This window comes from Solanum stenotomum, chromosome 4, assembly GCF_019186545.1.
Source record: "Solanum stenotomum isolate F172 chromosome 4, ASM1918654v1, whole genome shotgun sequence".
NCBI lineage: Eukaryota > Viridiplantae > Streptophyta > Magnoliopsida > Solanales > Solanaceae > Solanum > Solanum stenotomum.
Genome location: NC_064285.1, coordinates 49,583,872 through 49,609,051, shown reverse-complemented (window position 1 = coordinate 49,609,051; position 25,180 = coordinate 49,583,872). Strand labels below are relative to the sequence as shown.

At 35.5% G+C, this 25,180-nt stretch overlaps 1 protein-coding gene, 1 non-coding gene and 2 pseudogenes across 2 annotated transcripts in view; 1 reads left to right on the top strand and 3 right to left on the bottom strand.

The window, feature by feature from the left end:
- Positions 1 to 25,180, top strand: part of LOC125862275 (anthranilate phosphoribosyltransferase, chloroplastic-like) — a 1,111,005-nt gene that overhangs the window by 440,301 nt on the left and 645,524 nt on the right. The gene's annotated exons all lie outside the window — the stretch shown is intronic.
- On the bottom strand, positions 382 to 508 carry LOC125863455 (U6atac minor spliceosomal RNA). Its single transcript, XR_007446144.1, has one exon. It is a non-coding gene; the product is annotated as a U6atac minor spliceosomal RNA (small nuclear RNA).
- Positions 1,864 to 1,925, bottom strand: LOC125863484 (U6atac minor spliceosomal RNA; annotated as a pseudogene).
- On the bottom strand, positions 10,864 to 13,217 carry LOC125862762 (uncharacterized; annotated as a pseudogene).

Here is a 25,180-nt window from a genome sequence, read left to right as displayed (position 1 = left end):
AAGTTTTTGCCTTCTTGTAGAAAAAAATGGAATAAGATGGAAAATATTTGTTGTATTTCTGATCATGCTCTGTACAAGAATTTATAATCAAAGCTAAGAGAAGAAAACCAATCATATGCTTACAGCTATCCTATTTCTATTGGCTACCTTGTAACAAACATTTCCAAATTGTGGAGAAGATAACTACTACACTACTGCTGAACTTATCCTAGTTTCCAACGTGTGTAAGGGCTGCTCACTATAAACTGCACACTAACAACTAAATGATTCTTTGCCTCAGTTAGGGCCCATTTATAGGTAACACTCCTACCAAAGATTTTTCTATACCCAAAGCTAGATCCAGAAACTTCTTGCTAAGAGAAAAGCAGTACCATCAACTGGACCACATTCTTTATTGGTCCCACAGAGTTGGAATGCCTGAAATGGATGTGTGGTAACAGGTAAAACCCGAAGGTTGATTCCATCCTTGTAGATGGAGATGCAAACTAGCTCTCCTTTTTACGAGCACAAACCAAAGGTTAAGGAATGATCAAGTATTTTTTGTTCTAATTAATGGCTGGCACATAATTTAATTTTTAAAAAAAGTTATCCCTCATTAAAACAAAAAAATCAAATGTCAACAAAAATTAGAGCAACAAATTAGGAATAGAAAACATTATGACTAATTGGTCCGAAGGAAATAATTGCACTTGTTGGAAAAGCTAACAAATGCTTCATTAGCACAAACATTATGACAAATTGGTCCAAGTGCTCACACTCATCTCCAAATCCCTAATTCTTCTAATGGCAGAAACAATAACCACTGCTAGTTGGTACTAGGACCTACATGATGAAACAGATTAAGATTGTAGCATGAGTATAAAAAATGGGTAATTTGTAGACATCACGTGTCTACTGAGCAAGAAAGGTAAAAACAATATGAAAAGATAGAATCTAGAAATAGACAAAGGTCAAACCGGATATGAAAGAAAGCGTACGAGCATACCGAAAGTAAATCTAACTACACCTAAGCTAAACCTAACTGACCCCTATAAGCCTATAACACACACTCATACACGTGTTTAAATGAAAATTAAATATACCCTGTAAGCCCGACATGTATAAAGAGTAACTAAGTCTGCAATAGAGAAAAGGCAAAACAAATCCAAACCTAAGAAACAAAATTTAGGCTCCCAACCCAAGGAACCACAATATCTTATAATCCAGTCAACTTCCAACCCAGCTAGCAAGAGTGATAATCAATCTAGGTCACCCAACCATCTTGTCCACTCCCAGCCCAAGTAGCAAGATTGACTTGTGGGCATGTCGACTCCAAAAAGGGTCTAAAAATATCAAAGTCTCCTATCTAGACAGACCACTTCAAAGCCATCCAATTAGAAAGAGAGACTGACTCTCAAAAGGATATCGAATATGAGATCAATCAATACTAAGCCACCGTGGATCAACATCCCCTCACAAGGAATCACAAGAAGTATCCAGCCTGAATAACCCTAATTCCAAGTCACCCAAGAAAGAACAAAACCAATGGTAACACATCAGAGGTCAAAACATATATGAAAGAAAGCATACGAGCATATTGAAAGTATATCTAAATCCATCTAGGCTAAACCTAACTCGACCCCTATAAGCCTAGAATGTACACTCATGCACACGTTAAAGTGAAACTCAAACAGACCCCCATAAGCCCAACATGTATAAAGAGTAAATAAGTCTATAAGAGAGAGGCACCACAAATCCAGACCCAAGAAACAAAAGTCAGGCTCCCAACCCAATTAACCACAATATCTAGTAATCCAGTCAACTTTCAGCCCAGCTAGAAACAGTGATAATCAATCTACGGCGCCCAACTAGCAAGTCCACTCCAAAGAAGGCTGATTCCATCCTTGTAGATAGAGATGCAAACTAGCTCTTCTTTTTACGAGCACAAACCATAGGTTAAGGGACGATCAACTATTTTTTATTCTAATTAATGGCTGGCACATAATTTAATTTCATAACTAGTTATCCTCATTAAAACAAAAAAAAATGTCAACAAAAATAAGAGCAACGAACTAAGAATAGAAAACATTATGACTAATTGGTCCGAAGGAAATAATTGCACTTGTTGGAAAAGCTAACAAATGCTTCATTAGATTTGAGGTATTAGTAGAACAACTGTTGCAATCCTTATGCTCTGGTACTATAACAAGTTTCTTGGTATTTATTGCATGCTCAAGTAAGAACTTTAAGAATTGATGGAGCATTATTGCGTCAAAACTACGCGTACGACTACAAAATTGCATAACCTTGATATTCTTCAAAATCTGTAAGGTAACTTTGAATATGTTTTGTTCAAACGAGAGGGGCTTTTCTTCCAGCAAATCAATGTCTTCACCCTAAAAAAAGTATGGTTCTACAAATACATAACAAAGACAAATCGGGTTAGGTGGTAAGCTTCACAACGATATTAATGAAATTGAAGTCGTTGAGGCTGTAAGGGATCAATTTACATTTGATATAAAGATATTGTGAATTGAAAACATACTGGCATATCAAGAAATATCATTATTTTCCAAATTACGAGTTGATCTTAAGAGGTTGTCTAGGGGAAGGAATGTTTTGAAATATAAGAACTTATTTTCAACCATCTGCATTCCAACAACAGTAAGGATATGTCTTCCTCTTCTAACATCAAACTGGAAATCACCTGAACAGAATAATAAGGAAGAAAAAAGGTAAGTACATTAATTTACAAGGCTTACAAACTAAACCTGTGGTGATATCCCATTCTTGTAATACCTTATAGCTTAGACCAATAAAAGGAACTAATATTTAACCTCACGTACTAAATTAAAACTATATGAGTTAATTAAAAGGAAGTGAATCAATAGATAACTAATCAGGTTAATTGTGAAAAATGATGACCCCCATCGTACAATCTATTTGATAGGTAGAAAACACAAGCTCAATTCATAATCAACATAAAAAAAACTGGAGACATTTGGGACTGATAACTGACCTCGGTAAACCAGAATGACAATATTAGCTCAATAGCACAACGAACACTTGCCAAAAGATCTTTCTCTATGTTTTCATTCACCTCATCTAATTCATCACAGTAGATATTAAGATTTACGTGGTTCAAAGATGACAAGTCCCGCAACTTAATTTTCATATGATTAAAACCCCAGAAATCGTTAAATGTTCAGTATATGGAACAACAATTTCTAAGCAGTGTGTATAATCTTTGATTGAATACCAATCTTCGTCAGGATGATGGTGATGGATCAATTGCAGTCATTATTAATCATTACACTGCACATATTCATTTCCTTAACGAATAATAAACTGCCTCTCCTTAACTGCTCTACCATTAAAAATTTTAGTCTAAACTTTATGTTCTGACTTGATGATTGTGTTTCTAATTTTCCCATAATTGACAAGTGGATTGAATTTGTTGTGAATAAGAAAGTGGAGGATTTACGCCTGAATATATGTTATAGAAATGCTTATCCAACTCGGCATCATGACCAACCCTATAGCTTGCAAGAAGTTCTCTATAGTAGTTCATCGATTATAAAACTCAACTGCAATAATTGGAGAACATTAAAAGAATGCTTACTAAACTGGACATCTCTAAAGAGTTTAACACTGTAAACTTTGTTAATTCGGGATGAACACTTTAAACAAATAATGTCAAATTGTCCTTAATTGGAATCTCTGAATCTATATGGATTTTGTGGTTTTAATCTACGGATTTTGTGCAAACGATTAAAACCATAAAATCCATATAGATTCAATGATTCCAATTAAGGACAATTTGACATTATTTGTTTAATGTGTTCATCCCGGATAAACAAACTTTGCAGTGTTAAACTTTTCAGAGATGATTAATTTAGTACGCAATCTTCTCATATTGTGCAATTATTGCACCTATGTTTTATAATTGATGAACTACTAAAGAGAACCTCTGGAAAGCTATAGGATTGATCATGCCCCGTCAGATAAACAAATCTATAACGTATATTCAGGCATAAATCCTCCACTTTTTTAATCACAAAAATTCAAGCCACTTGTCAATTACGGAAAATATGACAGACTATCATCATATCTGAACACAAATTTTAGAATGAACATTTTAATGGCTAAGGAGAGGTAGTACATTATCCATGAAGGAAATGAATTTGTGCACTGCTGAGTTAGCTAAGCGACCATATTCTTCGGTGTCATAAACAACGTTGTTGATAGAAGTCCAGAACTATTGCCAATCTAAAGAGAGAGAAGATGTTCTGAAGTTGTCTGTAATGGACAATCAAGAAAGAATTTGGATAATAAGAGCATAAGGTAGCTCACTAAGCCTATCAATTTCTTCACATTATCTCTCAATTTTTAGTTTTTTTCTGAGGAATGTTTTCATTAAGCAGACTTTTAGAGGTGCCAGAGAATTGGTCTTGGTTGCTCATGTTGTTCAAATTGTATTACTATTGCTACCTGAAATCACAACGTCAGCTAACCACACAACGGAAAAAAAGTACACTAGAATTTGTTTGTGAAGAATAAGAAGAATTTCAGAAATACTATTTTAAAAAATAATAGCAAACACATATTCATAAACAACAAACAATAGCGTAAACATGTGCTTATTGGGCTTTATTGGAATAGCCACAACCCCTTGGAAAAGCCACAATCATTGAAAATAATCACAACCTTTCCCAAAGGTCACAAAAGTCACCATCTTTCGGAAAATTCACAACTCTTCATTTTCCTTTCAGACCTTTTAAAACCCAAAAAGACATGCTACTTCTCTTTTGTTGAGAAACAACACAGGGTTAAGAAGGGGTGAAAATTATCATACATCAATACCGAGAATAAGTTTACTTGTAACTATAATTGCTATAGACAAATTTTGTTTCTTTTTTTTTTATTCTTTCTTTAATGTCTAACTAACAAAGTTATATCACATGACACTATTTTTTTAATGTGATAATATATGATATTCATTAATATATTCTTCTTTTAAAAATTAGTGTTCGGGAAAGGGAAAAATTAAGAAGGAGATTACAATTATGGTGAGGAATTGAATGATCTCACCAAAAAATATGAAAATTTAGCAGTCAATGCTACTAAGATTATCCCATGTAATACAATTTAATAACAATTTTCAGCAATTTTAAACCATAAAAAAGTGCAATAAGACATTTAAACTTAAAGTATGCAAGTCCTGTATTTTAGTGAACACCATTATTCATCAAACTTCAAACACAAAACTTAAGAAATGACATTAGGATAAAGGATACATACACAATAGACTTTGGTTGCCCTTTCAAAATCTTGATCTTTTTGTTTTGATGTTGTTGAATGTATGTATATTTTCATGAAAGAGATAATGTCACACTACTTATATAGTGGCCATGGAGTTGACCATTTAATTTTTTTTCTATTTTTGGTCAGAGCATAGAATGAATATATATAAATTAATTAATTAATGACATCTAGACAATCAATAAAATTATTTCATTAATGGTTCTTAGTTGATTAATTATCCTCAATAGTTTTCTGATGTCATGCTAAAATCATCAATGACGTAATAAATTACTTCTTACATTTAAAAAAGATATATTCCTTTGTTTCAATTTTTCACACATATTTTCCCTTTTAATCCATTTAAAATTATTATTTTCCTTTTTATAATTTTAATTATATTTGAATCCATAAAATATAAGGAGAGACGTGACAAACTCACATGCATTATCATGACGACAACTTTATGTTAAATGATATGTTATTCAAGTCTCCACATTGCATTTTTATTTTATAGGAGTAGCAATTAGGACTTGATTTCCACTATGGAAATAATTTCTACAGATTTAGCTTAATGACTATATAATTGATATTTTACAACATTGCATTAAAAAGAACCATCGTCAAGATATGAAGCTCTCTAACTAATCTCTATGTATGTTGATAGATACTCGAGAAATTGAATCCTCAGAGGAGAAATAAATTAATGATGACATTACAATATTTTGAGTAAAGTTTTGACAATAACAAAGTGAACCAGGTTCACAAACTTGCACCAGAACTAAGATAAAAGAGCAGGAAAGAAGAAATGATGCGTCGAAGACAAACACTCCTAATTAAGGCAAAAAAGTGAAGAAGACTCCTTATACGGAAAGGAAAAAAATTTAGGAAAAGAATTACTTTCCTTGAATGATCCAATTAGGGTTGAATCCGTCCTTATAAAAGGATCTTTCACAAAGAGAAAAACAACTTTTGAAATTCATAAATTGAGAGAATTTAGTGGCAAGAGCAGTGCAACACTAAAGAGTATACGACATATGAAAGAAGAACTACAACTAGGTTTTTCTTTCTATATGCTTAGTTTGGATTGCTTCATCTTATAATTATTGTTTCGAGATAACTATACAAAGAGTGAAAGAGAATTTGTGAGGTTTTGTAACAAAGAGTGAGTTTGGCTTCTTGGAGAGTAGAGTATACGATTATAGTTAATTGTTGAACAATTAGAGTGAGATATTTAGGTGATTTACTAGAGTTAGTCTTTTTTTATTATAGAGTTGTAATCTAAAGTTGCTCTTTGAAGTTAGGGAAGTTTGGTTTAAAATGCTACGAGGGTAGATCATTTTTTTTCCTTGAATAAGGAGGTTTTCCACCATAAAATCTCTATTTTATTGTATTACATTTTTGTCTCTGAAAATTCAAGAAGAACCCAGTTCTTGTATAGGTGGTCAAAGTTTCTTTAATTTGTCAAACAACCCCCTGGATTGGAAAATTCTGACCATTCTGACTACGTGTACAAACAGGACAAGCCTTGTATGGATTAAACAATCCCAAAGTGCATGGTGCGATCACCTATCAAGCTTCTTGCTTGCACACGGGTATTCAAGAGGCAAGTTTGACAATACATTTTTCTTCGATATCAAGGCTCCAATATTCTCATAGTTCAGGTGTATCTAGATAACATTATCTTTGGAGGAAAATCTACAAAACATGTGGCTGACTTTGCACAACTAATGAGCAACAAATTTTAAATGAGCATGATGGGAGAGCTCAATTTCTTCTTGGGTATTCAAATCAAATAGTCCTCATCTGGTAGTTCAACTCATTAGTACAAGTACATAAAAGGCACTACTAAAGAAGTTCAACCTGAATGAAGCAAAGACAAATAACACTCATATTTCAACAACAACGAAGCTTGATAAAGATAAACTTGGTCCTGGTACCTGACACAAAGTATATAGGAATGATCAGATCTCTATTGTACATAATGGCTAACAGACCTAACATTGTATTTATTGTTGGACTCTGTGCATGCTCCCAATCATTTCCAAAGAAATCCCATCTGAAGGCTATCAAAAGGATTTTGTGATATCTCAAACGAACGTTGAGCCTGGTTCTCTGGTATCCTAAAGATAATTCATTTGATCTGGCCGAATTTGCATTGCTGACTACGTACTCTACTTGGTAGGTAGAAAAATTACATCTAAAATGGCTCACTTCTTAGGGCCATGCTTAGTATTATAAGCAACTAGGAAACATAACTCAGTCACCTTGTCTATGGCTGAAGCAAAATACGTTGTTGTTGCCTCTTGTTATGCCCAATTTCTCTGAATCAAGCAACAACTTCAAAAATTTTGGCATCATTGTAGACCTTTTTTCATTGCTGCCTTGGGGCTCATGACTAAGCTACTCAATAGTGTGGCCGTGATCAACAGTATCGAGAAATAAATGACCCATAGAAACTATAGACTAAGTCTCCATCCACTGAAGCCATAACCCACAGACAAAGCATTAAACTATTTTTTTGTTAATAAGTAGAATCGTAGTAGTGTGGATGAACAGCTTGTGGAACCTCGTCTCATACTCTGACACACTCATGGGGGCACCTGCTCTAACCTGTAGAACTGATCTTGAGGCGATCATTGAAGCTGCGAGGGATAAGCCAAGCTAAAAAAAAACTCAAACAACTTGGTCCAAGTGAAAAGAGGAGACCTAACTGAAGTGGTCTAAATGAAGGTACGCCACGACTTACTAGCTGACCCATCTAACATTTGTGCCGTGAATTCGGCTCCTCTCGACTCCACAAGACCTAGAATATGATGTCTCTAATGGCAAGTTGTAAGAAACTTGTGGGTATCCCCACCAACAGCCCCAAAAAACCTTCCAGGTTAGAGTATGAGAAACACTCCAAGCATCTTCTTCTTTAAAGGTATGGCTTCAACCACATTCACGGATTGGGCACCTCTAGGTGGTACCTAGACTTGAGGTGCCTCTGTTGTAGGCTAATCATGTTGTGCTAGTGCAGCTGCAGCTCTAGCTTGTTACATGCCCCAAGCACAATCAGAAGTTGTACAATGGTTGACTGAAGGCATGAAGTCCTAGAGGGTCCAAGTGACGATTAAGATGGCCTTGACCCTGCTGAATGAACTAGAACTTAAAATACTAGAGGGTCAGCTGATGGCTCAAGACCTCTCTCTCTTTAGGGCTAGTCCTGCACTCCTGGCCGACAGTAGAGGTTAATCCTTCCTCGAGCTGTCTTATTGCGTGTGTGAGCCATCCTCCGAAAAGAATGAAACAAGTGATATTTCAAGAAACCAACTACACATACGCTGCATGAAAGCGATACAAAAAAAGATAAATTCCACACCCTATAGCCTTCTTAAGATAGGATACAAATGTCTCCACAGCGATCCATAAATTTCTAATCTGTATTAGCTCTGTACAAGTGAGACAGACAAATCTAGGACTCTGGTACCAACTTTTCATGACCCGATCCCTCGAGTCATGAGGGCATATACTATAACCCTCAAGTAGGAAAACTAATGTGTAACTTAGAATAGCAAGCAATAAGTATAAGGGTACAAATAAATAGAAATCAAACTAAACATCCAAACAAAACAAAAGAGGGAGCAAACAAACAACTATATACAAAAGGTCCCTCTCATAACCTACAAATCAGAAGTACAGATATGTCTAAAAATAAGAGTAAAAATATCAAAAGTGGACAAAAACAAAGCTTGTTGAAAAAGGAAAAAGAATAGCTAAATAAGTACAGAATGAGATAAGCTGATACAAGACTCCAAGTGCTTACACTCATCTCCAAATCCCTAATTCATCTAATTGCAGTAACAATCACCGCAGCTGCATGGCAAAACAGATTAATATTGTAGCATGAGTATTAAAACTGGGTACTTTGTGTACATCACGTGTCGACTGAGCAAGAAAGGTAAAACCAATATGAAAAGATAAAATCTAGAAATAGACAGAGTTCAAAGCAGATATGAAAGAAAGCATACGAGCATATCGAAAGTAAATCTATGTACACCTAAGCTAAACCTAACTGACCCCTATAAGCCTAGAACATACACTTTTCCACATGTTTAAATGAAAATAAAATAGAGTTTGTGAGCCCGCCATGTATAAAAAGTAACTAAGTCTACAAGAGAAAATGGCACCACAAATCCAAAACCAAGAAACAAAATTCAGGCTCCCAACCCAAGTAACCACAATATCTAGTAATCCAATCAACTTCCAGCCGAGCTAGCAAAAGTGATAATCAATCTAAATCTCCCATCTAGCTAGTCCACTCCTAGCCCAACTAGCAAGACTGACATGGGGCATGTTGACTCCACAAAGGGTTTCAAAATATCAAAACCACCCATCTAGACAGACCACTTCAAANTTTGTGTACATCACATGTCGACTGAGCAAGAAAGGTAAAACCAATATGAAAAGATAGAATCTAGAAATAGACAGAGTTCAAAGCGGATATGAAAGAAAGCATACGAGCATATCGAAAGTAAATCTATGTACACCTAAGCTAAACCTAACTAACCCCTATAAGCCTAGAACATACACTTTTCCACAAGTTTAAATGAAAATAAAATAGACTTTGTAAGCCCGCCATGTATAAAAAGTAACTAAGTCTACAAGAGAGAATGGCACCACAAATCCAAAACCAAGAAACAAAATTCAGGCACCCAACCCAAGTAACCATAATATCTAGTAATCCAATCAATTACAAGTCGAGCTAGCAAGAGTGATAATCAATCTAGGTCTCCCATCCAGCTAGTCCACTCCTAGCCCAACTAGCAAGACTGACATGGGGCATGTTGACTCCACAAAGGGTTTCAAAATATCAAAACCACCCATCTAAACAGACCAGTTCAAAGCCATCCAAGTACAAAGAGTGTCTCGAGTGGTGTTGACTCCCAAAAAGATGTTGAATATGAGATCAATCAATACTATGCCACCATGGATTAACGTTCCCTCACTAGGAATCACAAGAAGTATCCAGCTTAAATAACCCTAATCCCAAGTCGCCCGAGAAAGAATGAAACCTATAGTAACACATCGGAGGTCAAAACGGATATGAAAGAAATCATACGAGCATATCGAAAATTAATATAACTACATCTAGGCTAAACCTAACTGAACCCCTATAAAGCTAGAATGTACACTCGTACACATGTTAAAATGAAACTCAAACGGACCTCGTAAACCCAACATGTATAAAGAGTAATTAAGTCTACAAGAGAGAAAGGGACCACAAATCCAAACCCAAGAAACAAAAGTCAGGCTCCCAACCCAAGTAACCATAATATCTAGTAATCCAGTCAACTTCCAGCCCAACTAGAAAGAGTGATAATCAATCTAGGCCGCCCAGCCAGCTAGTCCACTCCCAAGAAGGTTGATTCCATACTTGTAGAGGGAGTTGCAAACTAGTTCTCCTTTTTACGACCACAGACCATAGGTTAAGGGACGATCAACTATTTTTTGTTCTAATTAATGACGGGAACATAATTTAATTTTCATAACAAGTTATCCTCATTAAAAAAAAATGTCAACAAAAACAAGAGAAACAAACTAGTGATAGAAAACATTATGACTAATTGGTCCAAAGGAAATAATTGCACTTGTTGGAAAAGCTAACAAATGCTTAATTAGATTTGAGGTATTAGTAGAACAACTATTTCAATCCTTATGCTCTGGTACTATAACAAGTTTCTCAGGATTTATTGCATTCTCATGTAAGAACTACAAGAATTGATGGAGCTTTATTGCATCAAAACTACGCGTACGACTACAAAATGGCATAACATTGACATTCTTCAAATTTTGTATGGAAACTTTGAATATGTACTTGTCTTCCAACAAATCAATGTCTTCCCCTTTAAAAAAAAAGCATGGTACTACAATAGAGAACAAGGACAAATCGGGTTAGGAGGTAAGTTTAATAACTATAGTAATGAAATCGAAATCTTTGACGCTGTAAGGGATCAATATACATTTGACATAAAGCTACTGTGAATTGAAAACATACTGACATATTAGGAAATATCATTATGTTTTCCAAATTACGAGTCGACCTTAAGAAGTTGTCTAGGGGAAGGAAAGTTTTGAAATACAAGAACATATTGTCAACCATCTGCATTCCAGCAACAGTAAGGAGATGTCTTTCTCTTCCAACATCAAACTAGAAATCACCTGAATAGAAGAATAAGGCAGAATAAAGTTAAGAACATTGATTTACAGGCCTTACAAACTAAACCAGTAGTGATTTCCCATTCTTGTAACACCTTATTGCTTAGACAAATAAAAGGAACTAATATTTAACCTCACGTACTAAATTAAAACTATATGAGTTAATTAAAGGCAAGTGAATCAATAGATAATTAATTAGGTTAATTTAAAAAATCGTGACCCCCATTGTACAATCAAGTTGATAGGTAGAAAACAAGAGTTTAATTCACAATCAACACAAAAAGACTGAATACATTTGGGACTGATAATTGGCCTTGGTAAACCAGGATGACAATATTAGCACATTAGCACAAGGAACGCTTGCCAAAAGATCTTTCTCTATGTCTTTATTCATTTCATCTAATTCATCACAGTAGAGATCAAGATTTGTCTGGTTCAAAGATGAGAAGCCCCACAACTTAATTTTCATATGATTAAAACCCAAGAAATCGTTAAATGTTCAACATATGGAGCAAAAATTTCAAAGCAGCATGTATCATCTTTGAGTGAATACAGATCCCTATCTAGATGATCGTGATGGATCAATTGCAGACATTATTAATCATGACATTGCACAAATTCATTTCCTTAACGGATAATGTACTGCCTCTCCTTAGTTGTTCTACTATTAAAAAGTTTAGTTTAAACTTTATGTTCAAACGTGATGATGGTGTTTCTTATATTCCCGCAATTGACAAGTGGATTGAATTTGTTATGAATAAGAAAGTGGAGGATTTACGCCTGAATATATGTTATAGGATTGCTTATCCGACTGGGCATCATGACCAACCCTATAGCTTACTAGAAGTTATATGTAGTAGTTCATCAATTATAAAACTCAACTGCATTAATTGTAGAACATTAGAAGAATGCCTACTAAATTAGACATCTCCGAAGAGTTTAACGTTGGAAAGTTTGTTAATTCGGGATGAACACGTTAAACAAATAATGTCAAATTGCCCTTAATTGGAATCTTTGAATCTATATAGATTTTTTGGTTTTAGTCTATGGATTTTGTGCGAACGATTAAAACCACAAAATCCAATTAGATTTAATGATTGCAACTAAGGATAATTTGACATTATTTGTTTAATGTATTCATCCTGGATAAACAAACTTTTCAGCGTTAAACTCTTCAGAGATGATTAATTTAGTACGCAATCTTCTCAAATTGTGCAATTATTGCACTTAAGTTTTATAATCTATGAACTACTACAGAACTTCTGGCAAGCTATAGGGTTGGTCATTCACAGTCGGATAAACAATTCTACAACGTATATTAAGGCCTAAATCCTCCACTTTCTTATTCACTAAAAATTCAAGCCATTTGTCAATTATGGGAAAATATGACAGACCATCATCATATCTGAACACAAAGTTTAGACTGAACATTTTAATGGCTATGCAGAGGTAGTACATTATCTGTGAAGGAAATGAATTTGTGCACTGCTGAGCTATCTAAACGACCATACTCCTCAGTGTCATAAACAATGTTGTTGATAGAAGTCCAGAAGTATTGTCAATCTTTAGAGAGAGAAGATGTTCTAAATGTGTTTGTTATGGACAATAAGAGCATAAGGTATCTTACTAATTCTATCAATTTCTTCACATTTTGTCTCAACTCTCGGTTTTTCTTGAGGTAAGTTTTGGATAAGAAGACTTTCATAGGTGCCAGAGAATTTGTCTTGGTTGCTCATGTTGTTCAAATCTTATTACTATTGCTACCTGTAATTACAACGTCAGCTAACCACTCAATGGCAAATAAGTACACTAGAATTTGTTTGTGAAGAATAAGAAGAATTTCAGAAATTTTGTTGTTAAAAAATAAGAGGAAACACATATATTTATAAACAACCAACAATAGCGTAAACACGTGCTTATTGTTCTTTATTGGAAAAGTCACAACCCCTTGGAAAACCCACAATCCTTCAGAATAATCACAACCTTTCCCAAAAGTCACCATCTTTCAGAAAAGTCACAACTCTACATTTTCCTTTCAGACCTTTTAAAACATAAAAAGTCATGATACTTTTCTTTTCTTGAGAAACGACACAGGGCTAAGAAGGGGTGGAAATTATCATACATCAATACCGAGAGTAAGTTTACCTGTAACTATAATTGCTATAGACAATTTGTGTTTCTTTTTTGTTGTTGATTCTTTCTTTAATGTCCAACTAACAAAGTTATATTACATGACACCCTTTTTTAAGGTGAGGAATTGAATGATCTCACCAAAAAAAGTTACAATTTAGTAGTCAATTCTACTAAGATTATGCCATGTAATACTATATAATTACACTTTCTTGCGATTTTAAACCATTAAAAAGAGCAATAAGACATTTAAACTTAAAGTTTACAAGTCCTGTATTTAGTAAACAAAATTATTCATCAAAATTCTAACACAAAATTTAAGAAATGAAATTAGCATAAAGGATACATACAAAATGTAGACTTTGGTTGCCCTTTCAAAATCTTGATTGTTTTGTTTTGATGTTGTTGAATGTATGTATATTTTCATGAAAGGGCTAATGTCACACTATTTATATAGTGGCCATGGAGTTCACCATTTAATTTTTTTATACTTTTGGTCAGATCATAGAAAGAATATATATAAATTAATTAATTAATGAGATCTAAACATTCAAGATAATTATGTCATTAATGGTGTTTAGTTGATTATTTATCCTAAATAGGTTTCTGATGTCATGCTAAATCATCATTGATCTAATAATTTACTTCTTACACATTTGAAAAAGATATAGTCCCTTTGTTTCAATTTTTCACACCTATTTTCCCTTTTAATCCATTTAAAATTATTATTTTCCTTTTTATAATTTTTAATTATATTTGAATCCATTAAAGATAAAGAGAGACGTGACAAACTCACATGCATCATCATGATGACAACGTTATGTTAAATGAGATGTTATTCACGTCTCCACATTGCATTTTTATTTGAGAGGAGTAGCAATTAGTAGGAATTGATTTCCATTAGGCAAATAATTTCTATTGATTTTACTTAATGATTATATAATTGAAATTTTACAACATTCCATTAAAAAAGAACCATGGTCAAGATAACAACTTCTCTAACTAATCTCTATATATGTTCATAGATACTCAAGAAATTGAGTTCTCAGAGGAGAAATAAGTTAATGATGACATGACAATATTCTTAGTAAAGTTTTGACAAAGACAAAGTGAACCAGGTTCACAAGCTTGTACCAGAAAAAAGATAAAAGAGCAGGAAAGAAGAAATAACGCGTCGAAGACAAATACACCTAATAAAGGCAAATTAGTGAAGAAGACTCCTATTACGAAAAGGAAAAAAGTTTTTGGAAAACAATTACTTTCTTTGTAGGATCAATTAGGGTTAAATCTGCCCTTATAAAAGGATCTTTGGTAAAGAGAAAAACTTCTTTTGAAATTCATAAATTGAGAGAATTTACTGGCGAAAGCAGTGCAACGCTAAAGAGTATACGACAGATGAAAGAAGAACTACAACTAGGTTTTTCTTTCAAGAGGCTTAGTTTGGATTGTTTCATCTTGGAATTATTGTTTTGAGATAATTGTACTAAGAGTGAAAGAGAATTTGGGAGGTTTTGTAACAAAAAGTGAGTTTGGCTTCTTGGAGAGTAGAGTATACGATTATAGTTAATTGTTGAACAATTAGAGTGAGCTATTTAGGTGATTTACTAGAGTTAGTCTTTTTTATTGTAGAGTTGTATTCTAAAGTTTCTCTTTGAAGTTAGGGAAGTTTGGTTTAAAATGCTACAAGGGTAGATCGTTTATTTTATTCCCTTGAGTAAGGAGGTGTTCCACGATAAAATCTCTATTTTATTGTATTGCATTTTTCTCTGAAAATTCAAAAAGAACCCAGTTCTTTTTAGATGGTCAAAGTTTCTTTAATTTTTCAAACAAATCCCCGTATTTGAAAATTGTTACCATCCTGAAAACGTGTACAAACAGGACAAGCCTTGCATGGATTAAAACAATCCCCAAGAGCATGGTGTAAGCACCTATCAACCTGATTACTTGCACATATGTATTCAAGAGGCAAGATTGACAATACACTGTTCTTCGAAATCGGGGCTCTAATATGTTCATAGTTCGAGTGTATCTATTCGACATTATATTTGAGGAAAATATTCAAAAGATCGGACTGACTTTGCAAAATTTATAAGCAACGAATTTTAAATGAGCATGATGGGAGAGCTCAACTTCTTCTTGGGTCTTCAAATCAAACAGTCCTCTTCTAGCAGTTCAACTCATCAGTAGAAGTACATAAAAGCTTTACTAAAGAAGTTCAACATGAATGAATCAAACAAGAATAACACTCCAATTACAACAACAACGAAACTTGATAAAGATGAATCTGATCATGGTACATGACACAAAGTATATAGGAATGATCGGATCTCTATTGTACATAATGGCTAACAGACCTAACATTGTATTTAGTGTTGGAATCTGTGCATGCTTCCAATCTTGTCCAAAGAAATCCCATCTGAAGTCTATCAAAAGGATTTTGTCATATCTCAAACGANATAAAGATGAATCTGATCATGGTACATGACACAAAGTATATACGAATGATCGGATCTCTATTGTACGTAATGGCTAACAGACCTAACATTGTATTTAGTGTTGGAATCTGTGCATGCTTCCAATCATGTCCAAAGAAATCCCATCTGAAGTCTATCAAAAGGATTTTGTCATATCTCAAACGAATGTTGAGCCTGGCTCTCTGGTATCCTACAGATGATTCATTTGATCTGGTCAGATTAACATTTGTATACTACGTAGTCTACTTAGTAGGTAGAAAAAGAACATCTAAAATGGCTCACTTCTTAGGGCCATGCTTAATATTATGAGCAACTAGGAAACATAATTCAGTCACCTTGTCTATGGTTGAAGCATAATACGTTATAGTTGCCTCGTGTTATACCCAACTTCTCTGAATCAAGCAACAACTTCAAGATTTAGGCATCATTGTAGACCTTTTTTCATTGCCGCCTTGGGGCTCATGACTAAGCTACTCAATAATGTGGCCGTGATCAACAACATAGAGAAATAAATGACCCATAGAAGCTATAGACTATGTCTCCATCCGATGAAGCCATAACCCAGAAAGAAAGCATTAAACTCTTTTCTTGTTAGTAGGTAGAATCATAGTAGTATGGTCGAACAACTTGTGGAACCTCGCGTCATACTTTGACGCACTCATGGGCGCACTGCTCTAACCTTTTAGACTGATCTTGAGGCGATCATTGAAGTTGCGAGGGATGAGGCAAGCTAAAAAAAACCTCAGAAAACTTGGTCCAAGTGAAAAGAGGAGACCTAACTAAACAAGTCTAAACGAAGGTACGCCAGGACTTACTAACTGACCCATCTAACAGATACGTCATGAATTCGGCTCCTCTCGACTCCACTAGACCTAAAATATGATGTCGCTAATGGCAAGTTGTAAGAAACTTGTGGGTGTCCCCACCCACACCCTTAAAAAATCTTCGAGGTTAGAGTATGAGAAACACTCTAAGCAACTTCTTCTTTAAAGGTATAGCTTCAAACACATTCACAGGTTGGGCACCTCTAGGTGATACTTGATCCTAATGTGCCTCAGTTATAGGTTGATCTTGTGGTGCTAGTGCAACTGCAGCTCGAGCCTGCTTCTTGCCCCAAGATCAATCAGAAGTTGTACAATGGTTGCCTGAAGGTACGGTGCCATAAAGGGTCCAGGTGACGGCTGAGATGGCCTCGACCCCGCTGATTGAAATGGAACTTAAACTAGTAGGGGATCATATGATGGCTCCAGACCTCTCTCTCTTCAGGGCTAGTGCTGCACTACTGGTCGACAGTAGAGGTCGACCCCTTCATCGATCTGTCGTATTGCGTGTTTAAGCCATCCTCTGAAAAGAATGAAGCAAGTGAGATTTCAAGAAACCAACTACACACACACTGCACGAAAGCGATACAAAAGAGGATAAATTCGTAAAGACACCCTATAGCCTCCTAAACATAAGATACATATGTCTCCACACCGATCTAGAAATCTCTAATCTGTATTAGCTCTGTACAAGTGAGACTGCCAAATCTAGGGCTCTAATACTAGCTTTTCATGACCGGATTCCTCGGGTCATACGAGCATATACTATAACCCTCAAGTAGAGAAACTAATGTGTAACCTAGAATAGCAAGCAATGAGTATAAGAGTACAACTAAATAGAAATCAAACTAAACCACCAAACAAAACAAAAGCGGGAGGAAAAACGTAATAATATACACAAGGTCCCTCCCATAACCTAGAAATCAAAAGTACAGAGTGAACAAAAACAAAGATTGTTCAAAAAGAAGAAATACTAGCTAAATAAGTATAGAATGAGATAAGATGATGCAAGACTCGAAGTTCTCACACTAATCGCCAAATCCCTAATTCTTCTAAATGCACAAACAATCACTGCACATGCGTGACGAAACAAATTATGATTGTAGCATCAGTATGAAAACTAGGTACTTTGTAGACATCACATGTCGACTGAGCAAGAAAGGTAAAAATAATATGAAAAGATAGAATTTAGAAATAGACAGAGGTCACAGCGGATATGAAAGAAAGCATACGAGAATACCGAAAGAAAATCTAAGTACACCTAAGCTAAACCTAACTGACCCCTACAAGCATAGAGCATAAACTCATGCACATGTTTAAATGAAAATCAAATAGACCCTCTAAGCCCGATATGTATAAAGAGTAACTAAATCTATAAGAGAGAAAGGCACCACAAATACTAACCCAAGAAACAAAATCCAGGCTCCCAACCAAAGTAACCACATTATCTACTAATCCAGTCAACTTCCAGCTCAGCTAGCAAGAGTGATAATCAATCTAGGTCACCGAGCCAGCTAGTCCATTTCCAGCCCAACTAGCAAGACTGACATGGGGGCTTGTCGACTCAAAAAAAAGGGTCTCAAAATATCAAAGCCGCCCATCTAGACAAACCACTTAAAATCGATCCACCTAGAAATAGTGTCCTGAGTGGTGTTGACTCCCACAAGGATGTCGAATATCAGATCAAGCAATAATAAACCACCTTCCATCAACGTCCCCTCACAAGGAATCATAAGAAGTATCTATCTTGAATAAACCTAATCCCAAGTCACTTGAGAAAGAACGAACACTATGGTAACAGATCGGAGGTGAAAACAGATATGAATGAAAGCAGACGAGAATATTGAAAGTTAATCTAAGTACATCTAGACTTAACCTAACTGGACCCTTATAAGCTTAGAATGTATAGTCATGAAGATGTTTAAATGAAACTCAAATAGACCCCGTAAGCCTGACAGGTATAAAGAGTAACTAAGTCTACGACAGAGAAAGGCACCACAAATCCAAACCCAAGAAACAAAAGTCAGGCTCCCAACCCAAGTAACCATAATATCTAGTAATCCAGTCAACTTCCAGCCCAACTAGAAAGAGTGATAATCAATCTAGGCCGCCCAGCCAGCTAGTCCACTCCCAAGAAGGTTGATTCCATACTTGTAGAGGGAGTTGCAAACTAGTTCTCCTTTTTACGACCACAGACCATAGGTTAAGGGACGATCAACTATTTTTTGTTCTAATTAATGACGGGAACATAATTTAATTTTCATAACAAGTTATCCTCATTAAAACAAAAGAAAATGTCAACAAAAATAAAAGAAACAAACTAGGAATAGAAAACATTATGGCTACTTGGTCCGAAAGAAAATAATTGCACTTGTTGGAAAAGCTAACAAATGCTTCATTAGATTTGGGGTATTAGTAGAACAACAGTTGTAGGCCTTATGCTCTGGTACATCAACAAATTTATCGGGCTTTATTGCATGCTCAAGTAAGAACTTCAAGAATTGATGGAGCTTTATTGCGTCAAAACTACGTGTAAGACTACAAAATGGCATAACCTTGATGTAACACCTCGTAACTAGAAAGCACTAGAATTAGAAAGAGTCATTTTTGGAAAGAATAAACATCTGGAAAATTGGTTAAATTATGTTAAGTTTCAGTTTTGCGTCAACTTCAAACGACCATAACTTGTAGCTCTGGATGAGTTAGTTGTGAAACCGGATACCGTAGGAAATATCTTTGAATTATCCTTCCAACAACACCAAGTTTGTGCAATTTTGAGTTCTTACGAGGGAGATAGGTCATTTGAAGTTGGGTTGTCTAGTTAAGCAAAGTCAAAACCGGATTTTGGTCTTTTTCTTACCCCAATTAATTATTTTCATTTTTGGTAATTAATTTGGGGTCTAAAATAATTGGATTCAGTTTACGCTTTTGAAAACCAAGTTAGGGTTTTGAGATAAGAGAAAAGAAGAGGAGAAAAAGTAAGGAATCGCCAAGTTCTTGAAGTTTTGCTTGAGGATTTTGCCAAGGGTTGATCCCTAAGAGGTATGTGAGTTCACATAGCATTGGGTTCGTTCACCCACACACCAAACATGTTTATTTTAGTGTGATTTTCTTCCTAAAAGATTGAGTTTTTGATGTTCTTGAGTTATATTCTTGAATTGCTTTCGTTCTTCAATTTGGGATGAGATTGAGGAATTCTTGAGAGTTTAAGGTCAATTTTAAAGTTGTGTTTCATTAGATTCTTGTGTACATATGATGGGTATCTGAATCTAAAGTGAATTTGAGAAAAAGAACCAAGTTTAGGCGAATTTGGGTTAGAAAATGAAGAAGGAACAAGTCGAGCAAATCTGGTTACCACGGACCTATTTGTCAGGATTGGAAAAATCATCCTCGCATCGAGGAGAGGTCACTCACCATTCTTCCTCAAAAGTTATTTCGCGAACAAATAATTAAATGCATCTCCGCGTCGTGGATTTGCTTCCAGACAATGATTTATTTATCTTTTCTCATGTTTAAATATCTAAAAACACTCCTAAACATCATGAGATCTTTCCATTCACAAATCAAATTCCTTGAATCCATCATTCAATTCAAGAAAAGTTAGGAGTCAAGTCAAGAGAAGTTCATACAGTTTTTCAAAAGTCTTTTACAAACGTTTTAACTTTGTTTTAAAACTTGAGTTCAACTTGAGTAAAGAGTAAAGAGGAAATATTGAAGTTCATTTCTTCAAAAGTACATGGGCACTATGTATTCCCTAAGGGTTTAAAATGTTTTCACATTTAAACAAGAAAATGAAACGTTGATTTCCAATGAGCCTTTGAGATAGTTTTCAGTAAGAGCAAATGTTTACACATTTAAATAAGAAAGGAAACTAAGCTTTCCAAAGAGACTTTGAGCTAGTTTTCAGTTAAAGAGTAAGCGCTTTCATGAATAAGCAAGAGCGGAAACTTTGATTTTCATGATATCCTTTGAGCTAAGTTTTGAGCAATTATCTCAAATCACAGAAAGAAGTGTGTTCTTAAAACATAAGAGCTAATATCATATTTTGGGAATAGTATTGAGCACTGATATGGGGGAGAGTTCAGACAACTTACAGCCCCCATAAACCATGTAGCCACCATGGGTAGAAAAGCGTCATACTTTTTAGATGATTCCTTAGTGTTTTTTAGCATAGACTAGTGGATCCACTTAGTAGTTTAGGTTCTATACTCATGGCAGGGTATAGGAAGACCCTGGCAGCGTGAGACAAAATGTTGTATCATCACGATAGCTCTTAAGTGATAGTTGACGGTTAGAGAAACTTCCATAGCAGTATTTTGTATTTTTATATACATCAGAAATATTGTATCTTTGCATACAAATAGAGTTATTATTGTATTTTTAATTACATAGAGTTGAAAACCATGTTTTAAAACTTTTCTTTATACTACACTTATTTATACTGCTTTATATTGAAATCAGTTCAGTTCAGTTGAGACCAGGTTTGTTTCTTCAGTTCCTTTCAAGCTTATGTCTTGTTTTAGAATTTCCCTCGCATACTCGTACACTAAATATATTGATGCCATTTGGCCTGCATCTTCTTATGATGCAGTAACAGGTAACCTGAATCAGTATCCAGCAAATCGTTGATTCTAGTTGAGCTCCAGAGTTGTTGGTAAGCCTCCTTGCTTCCGAAAGATCCCCCTTTTTATTACTTTATCATTTTAGTTCATTAGGATGTCATGGGTCTTCTCCTGACATCCATCTAAGTTGTTTAGAGGCTTTGTAGATAGACAATTAGTTAGTTCATTTGTCATTATCTTGCTATTGGCTTATGTTCAGATTTGAGTTGCCACTTTGGCTAAGTTAAATGTTTATTTTTAAAACATTATGAGTTCAGTTTTTGACACTCGAGTTATTTAGCATTTGAATTCTTTTCTTAATGCTTTAAGTCTTCCGCTGAGTAAGTAAGGCAGGCCAAGGGTTCGCTTGGGGCCAGCAATGGTTCTCGAGTCTCAGTCCTGCCCAGGGTGTAGGCTCGGGGCCTGACAAAATTGGTATCAGATCACAAATTTCAAAATTCCTAGGAAGTCTATAAATCTGTGTTTGTAGAGTCCTAGTTATCTATGTGAAGTACGCCACATCTATAATTAGGAGGCTGTAACATTTGGGTAATTCCTTCACTTCTTTCATACTCATTTAGTGCGATAGAGTTCATCTCTATACAGTTTCTTTCTAACTCGTGCTTGCACATAGTCGATTGTGAGTTGGACTATTTTTTAGAGTGCTTTCATGGGGTGTTTCTTTTCTCCGTGAGCTAAGAGAAGCAAATAGATTGTTGCTGACATGAGAAGCAGAAAGAGTTTATTCCTTTTTGGGTTATCTTGCCTATCAAGCCAGGAAGGCAAGACATCTATGTTGATAGGTGACATAGGCATAGTAGGGCTGATGATCCATGTGCAACAATTTGAGGAGGACAAGCTAAGGAATAGAGAAGAGTTAAAGAATAAGAGGGCTAAGGCATCAGGGAATGAATCCAGGCACCGAAAGAGTAATGTGAACCGGTCTTCTTTCCAACATAAGTAGAAAGGACATGCTACATCATCTCTAGTACACCTGCACCAAAGAACAAGAGTGTGTACATTAATCAGAATTACAGAGTTAAACCTGCTTATTCTCAGGGTAGTATGGCACAAGGAGGTAGTGAGCCTCCTGCATGTGCTATGTGTGGTAGGAACCACTCAGCGATGTTGCCGTGCTGGCTTCACAGGTTGTTTCAAGTGTGGACAAGAGGGTCACTTCATGAAAGATTTCCCTAAGAACTGCCAAGGTAATAGGAATTAGGGCAATAGAGCCCAATCTTCATGAGTTGCTCCACCATTATATCTGCATCTAGAGGAGCTAATTCAGGGGCAGGTTGAGGAGAAAGCCATTTGTATGTTATCACTAGTGGCCAAGAGCAAGGGGATTCGCCAGATGTTGTCACTAGTATGATCTAAGTCCTTATATTTAATGTTTATGTTTTGCTAGATCTAGGAGAGAATTTATAATTGGTAACTCCGTATGTAGCGATGAATTTTAATGTTCTTCCTAAGCAACTTAGTGAACCCTTCGGTATTTTTACACTTGTTGGTGAGTCTATTCTAGCAGAAAGTGTCTATCGTGATTGCCCCGATTCTGTCAATCACAAGAACACCATGGTTGATTTAGTTGAGTTAGAAATGATAGATTTTGATGTCATTTTTGGTATGGACTTGCTTCAAGCATGTTATGCCTCAATTGATTGTAGAACTCGAGTTGTCAAGTTCCAGATTCCTAATGAGCCAGTTATAGAGTGGAAAAGCAGTTCAGCAGTGCCTAAGGGTCATTTTATTTCGTACCTTAACACAAGAAAGTTAGTTTCCAAGGGGTGTGTCTATCACTTATTTCGAGACTCTAGTGTTGAGATACCTATCATTTAGTCAGATTTAGTAGTAAAAGAGTTTCCAGAATTCTTGCTAGATGATCTTTCCGGAGTCCCTCCTGAGAGAGAAATAGACTTCGATACAGACATTCTTCCAGATACTCATCCTATATCTATTATTTCATATAGAATGGCACCAGCATAGTTAAAACACTTGAAGTAGTAGTTGAAAGATCTCCTAGAGAAGGGTTTTATTCGACCAATTGTCTCACCTTGGGGAGCTCCGGTCTTGTTTGTGAGGAAGAAGGATGGTTCCTTAGGATGTGTATAGATTACCATCCGTTGAACAAAGTTACCATCAAGAATAAGTATCCTCTTCCGAGAATTGATGATTTATTCTATCAACTTCAGGGTACCACTTGTTTCTCTAAGATAGACCTCAGATTTGGCTACCATCAGTTAAGAGTAAGGGAATGTGATATTCCAAAGATAGCTTTCAGGACCCGTTATGGTCATTATGAGTTTATGGTCATGTCGTTCGGTTTAACCAATGCACCTGCAGCTTTCATGGACCTTATGAATAAAGTATTCAAGCCTTATTTATACATGTTTGTTATCATGTTTATTGATGACATACTAATCTATTCGAGGAATGAGGAAGATCATGCTAGCCATCTCAGAATAGTTCTCCAAACTCTAAAGGATAGAGAGTTGGATGCCAAGTTCTCTAAGTGTGAGTTTTATCTTGAGTCTGTGGCATTCTTAGGCCACATGGTTTCCGGTGATGGAAATAGAGTTGATACTTAGAAAATAGGGACAGTGCAGAATTGGCCTAGACCCACATCTCCAACTGATATTAGGAGTTTCTCAGGGTTGCCTGGATATTATAGAAGGTCCGTAGAGGGGTTCTCATCTATTCCATCCCATTTGACCAAGATAACTCAGAAAACATATAAGTTTTAATGTTCTGAAACTTGTGAGAAAAGATTTTATGAAATGAAAAAGAGGTTGACTACTGCCCAGTATTGACCTTACCAGAAGGGATGCTAGACTTTGTTGTGTATTATAATGCGTCCAGAGTTGGATTGGGTTGTGCGTTAATGCAGAATGGCAAAGTTATAGCTTATGCCTCCAGACAGTTGAAAGTTCACGCATAGAATTACCCAACACATCATCTAGAGTTGGCTGCCATAATATTTGCTTTGAAAACATGGCGTCATTATCTTTATGGTGTTCATGTGGATGTGTTCACCGATCATAAGAGTCTTCAATATGTGTTTAGTTAGAAAGAGCTTAATCTCAGACAGAGTAGGTGGTTAGAATTACTCAAAGATTTTTACATGAGTATTCTATATCACCCAAGTAAGGCTATTGTTGTTGATAATGCCTTGAGTAGGTTATTTATGGGTAGTACCACCCATGTTGAGGATGAACAAAGAGAGTTAGCAAAAGATGTGCCCAAACTGGCACGATTAGGATTCCTTTTAATAGATAACATAGAAGGAAGAGTAGTGGTGATGAATGTGGCTGAATCATCCTTAGTGTCTAAAGTTAAAGAGAAACAAGACTAAGACCCAATTTTGCATGAATTGAAGGCAAATGGTCAAAAGCGAAAAGTAATGACTTATGAACAAGGGGGAGATGGTGTATTGAAGTATCAAGGTAGATTGTGTGACTGATTTCAAGGGTAATTGGGATGATCACTTACCTCTTATTGAGTTTGCCTACAACAATAGTTATCATGCTAGCACCCAAATGGCTCCATATGAGGCTCTTTATGGGAGAAGATGCAGATTTCCTATTGGATGTTTTGAAGTTGGTGAAGCTGGGTTGATAGGACCAGACTTAGTTCATCAATCTATGGAGAAAGTGAAAGTTGTTCAAGAAAAGTT